The 4443-nt window shown below is 38.9% G+C and overlaps 1 pseudogene; it reads left to right on the top strand.

Moving 5' to 3' along the window:
* The first annotated feature begins 3481 nt into the window (after window positions 1-3481).
* On the top strand, window positions 3482-3901 carry LOC115521413 (annotated as a pseudogene).
* Window positions 3902-4443: the final 542 nt, after the last annotated feature.

Below are 4443 nucleotides of genomic sequence, written 5' to 3'. Positions count from 1 at the left end.
TAATGTATTTATCAGGTTACATCAATCAATGTTACTGAACTGCAATTAACGAGGAAAGAAAAATGTTCTTCTAGAGTTACCTTTTTTGTGCTTGGAAGAAGACTAAGCAATAGACAATTTAATGGGCTGTAGCTTGGGGAGGGCAGTGATTGTATTTAGATGCAGAACACATGGATTTACAGCACTTTTTATAGAACATTATAAAATATTGATATATTTAATTTCATCATATAAGTTAGAAAACACCTTACTAGCAGATTTACATATATATATGTAATAGAACTTGAAAAGTAGTTGGTATATTACTATACTATTACTATAGTATAATAATATACTATACTATAATACCATAGTATCTTATGCTTAAGAAATATCTGCTGGAATGAATGCACTTATAACAACATACAGTAATTATGTTACATGTGCTTTTGAAAAAAAGTCATCACAAACTGCTTAAAGATGTGTTTGTAGACACTTGCTTGTTAGACAAATGGTAGCAAAAAGCAAAGCTGAACACATAACAGCCAGGTTCCAGTAGGCACTTAGTTTGAGAACCCCTGGCATAGTAGACTTCATTCTGAATCGTGACCAAAACTGAACCCTGCTATCAGCTTCTGCACACATTATTCAATGTGGGACCCTCAAACACATACTTCTACAGTAGCCAGGCATCAAATCAGTGAACAAAAGGGTCTAGAGGTATCGGGAGTGGTGGTCAGGGGATAAACTTGAGGATACTTACCTGTTTCCAAGGGGCGGCCCTTTCTCAGCTCTGACACTATTGCTCTGGAGTGAGAGTCTCATCTTGACAGATTTTTCAATTTTTCAACACTTATAAATGTTGGCAATTACAGTTTTTAGAAGATGCTGTGGGGGGCAAGCAAAACATGTCAATAGGCCAAATTTGGCTCTGGGGAATCTTAATTTTGACCTTGGACTTAATCTCTGTGGGCCTCAGATGAGATAATTCTGCGATAGTGGCATGTAAACTTACTAACATTTTCTCAGTGGTCCTTAACATTTTCATTCACAAGTTCCTTTAAGAAGGTAAGAATCTGATGAAATTATGGAAACCTTCCATAATCTCCATATGAATGATATTTTACAAAACATGTCAGTATGTTCATGGACTCCCTGAAAGTAATTCATAAAGGATTCCATGGACACCGTTTAAGAATCCCTGGCTTACACTCTGAAACACAGTATGGAGTTTCCTCAAAAGATTAAAAATAGAACTACCCTATGACTCAGCAATTGCACTACTAGGTATTTATCCAAAGGATACAAAAATGTTGATTTGAAGGGGGACATGCACCCCAATGTTTATAGCAGTGCTATCAACAATAGCCAAAGTATGGAAAGAGCCCAAATGTTCATTGATGGATGAGTGGATAAAGAAGATGTTATGTGTGTGTGTGTGTGTGTGTGTGTGTGTGTGTGTGTGTGTGTATGTAATGGAATACTAACTGGCAATCAAAAAGAATGAAATCTTGCTGTTTGCAATAACATGGATGGAGCTAGAGTATATTACGCTAAGTAAAATAAGTCAGTCAGAGAAATACAAGAATCATATGATTTCACTCATGTGGAATTTAAAAAACACAACAGATGATAATAGGGGAAAGAAAGGAAAAATAAGATAAAAATGGAGAGGGAGACAACCCATAAGAGACTCTTAAATACAGAGAACAAACTGAGAGCTGCTAGAGGGGAGGTGTGTGTGGGGGGGGATGGGCTAAATGGGTGATGGGCATTAAGGAGGTCACTTGTTGGGATGAACACTGGGTGTCATATGTAAGTGATGAATCACTGGGTTCTACAAATGAAACCAATACTACACCGTATGTTAACTAACTTGAATTTAAATAAATTAATTAAAATTTTGAAAAGAGAATCCCTGGCTTAAACAAATGTAAAAATTAAAATGTTATAATGATATCTCTTCTTCAACTGTCAGAAAGCTCAAACCCAGGTCTAACTGTAAAATTTTATGTCTACTTTTCAGTTTGGTTTTTCTCCTTGGTCTTGACCTTCTAAAATGTCTTCTATTTCTTTTTCTTCTCTCATTTTCCCCTTGTTGGTCACTCCTCTCCCCTCACCTCCTGATTGTGCTCATGCTACCCTGGCTGCTCAGAAACCTCTACAGCTGCCCTTTCCCAAATCTGTTGTCCACCCTAGAGGTCTGTCTTGAATCTGCCTTGGGCCAACTCCCTTAGACCCCTGAGGATGTCTTTCAGCAGAACTTCAAAAGCACTTACAGACTGCATATCTCATTTTGACACTTAATCATACTCTTGCTTTTTAATGTTATTAAATGTTTCACATGACTGTGCCACAGGGCTGCATAAAGTCTCATGTTTTGCCCCCCTCTTATACACCCCACAGCATTTAACAGAGTAGTGAGAATAGATACAGCCTCAGCAGACATAGATTAAGTTCAATTGTACTGCTCTTGATTTCAAAGCCCTCTATTTTTCCATTTCTTTTTGTAAATAGGGCAAATCACTCGAAGCACATGTCATTTTTAAAATGAGCTTTCACCTGGTGATGCAATGAAACCCAGATTCACAGGGGAGCATGAGGATTTGGGCGGATGAAGGATATTCCTGTCTGGAAGCTGTAAGAACTAATATGGTAATTGATTTGACTGGATTCTAAGGCCGATTAAGCGGTCATAGATCTTTAGGACATAGAAGAAGATTAACCGGAGAATATGTTCTTTGCTATAGAGTAATAAGCTGTGAGTTTATGGTTTTTGATAATTTCTCAATCCATTTTACATTTTTATTAAATCTGTTATTGGAGAACATTAGGTGACTTTAGATGTAGCCTGTTACTCATTGCAAAATATAGCCTTTAAATAAATGCTAAGATGGCTTCTAAAGGTTAATGTTGCCAGTGTCAGATATTTCTAGGCAACAGTTTAAAAGGCTTGACATTTGCTGGGTGGCCCCTGAGAAAGTGCTCCTCCTCCCGAACATAGCACATGTAGACACTAGACTCATTGAGCAGACATTAATTGGGTGTCTACTATACTAGGTATGCTGGTGTGGGGGCAAAGGAGTCCCTACCTTTGAGACAACAGAGATACGGACATTAATAAAACAAACACCTGCCCTTGCCTTCTCCCCACTGTTGAATGGGGAGACAGCACAACAAGAATAGGCAACCTGAAAGTATGAAGGAATAGTACTGTGCTTACCAGTGGGCACCAGGGGCCCATGAAGCCTTCCTGGAAGAAATAACAAAGCAGCTGAGTGTTCAGAGATACTGAGTAAGACTTCAGGGGTTTACATTGCCGACATCAATCACCATCTATTCACTGTCCACGGTTTCCTACTTGTTTAATTTGTATCGTATAAGTTGTCATCTAAGGATTAATATCGTCTTAACTGAGACCGTGTATTCCAACTTACAAGAGTTCTAACCAGAGTGAGTGTGCGGTTATGTTGAAAACTGTGCTTCAGCTCCTCAGGCCGGCTTGGAACCTGTGGAGGCCTGCTGGGAACAGGACTCCTGAAATGACAAATATGTCTGGAAGGCTGTGGTCCAAAGCCATTTTTGGTGGCTATAAGCGAGGTCTCCGGAACCAGAGGGAGCACACAGCTCTTCTGAACATTGAAGCTGTTTATGCTTGAGATGAAACTGAATTCTATCTAGGCAAGAGATGTGCTTATGTGTACAAAGCAAAGAGTAACACAGTGACTCCTGGTGGCAAGCCGAATAAAATTGGAGAGATCTGGGGAAAAGTAACTCGTGCTCATGGAAACAGTGGCATGGTTCGTGCCATATTCCAAAGCAACCTTCCTGCTGAAGCCACTGGCCACAGAATCCGTGTGATGATGTGCCCCTCAATGATTTAAACTAACAGAAAAGTAAATAAATAAAGGTGTAGATTTGTTCTCTTGTAAAAAAAAACAAAAAAAACAAAAAACAACAACTATGTTTCACTCACCCAACTGGTGAATTTGGTATAAAGACTGCATTTGTCTCATTACATCCCAAAATATCAGGAAATACCTTTAATGATAAGATGTACATACGTAGGGGCATTATGACATATCTTAGGCCTCAAGAGACATATTCTATTTCTGGAAGTTTATTGGGAAAGTATTATTAAATTAATTAAGCAGGGAGTCCATTAGACTGAGTGGCTCTGATGCCAGGATTGTCTACGTAAGCAAACCGAAATATAAGCCTATAAATGCCTTGAGGTTATGAAATGAAAACACTAAGAATAACCAGTCACAAGCAGCCAACTAGTCTTTGAGTTTTAGCCCATCAAATAGTTCCCTTTCTTTGCTTCCACGCCTTCTTATATGAGTCTTCTTGGTTCCTGGTGGTGGAGGGCTCCAACCACTTCCAGCCTGGCACTGCTTGGTTGGAAGGAATCGCTCTTTGCTCAAACTCTTGAAATTTTAATATGCCTCAGTTTCCCTTTTT

Source organism: Lynx canadensis, chromosome C1 (genome assembly GCF_007474595.2).
Source record: "Lynx canadensis isolate LIC74 chromosome C1, mLynCan4.pri.v2, whole genome shotgun sequence".
Classification (NCBI taxonomy): Eukaryota; Metazoa; Chordata; class Mammalia; order Carnivora; family Felidae; genus Lynx; species Lynx canadensis.
Note: the sequence above shows the minus strand (reverse complement) of the source record. Positions and strands in the feature narration are given on the sequence as shown.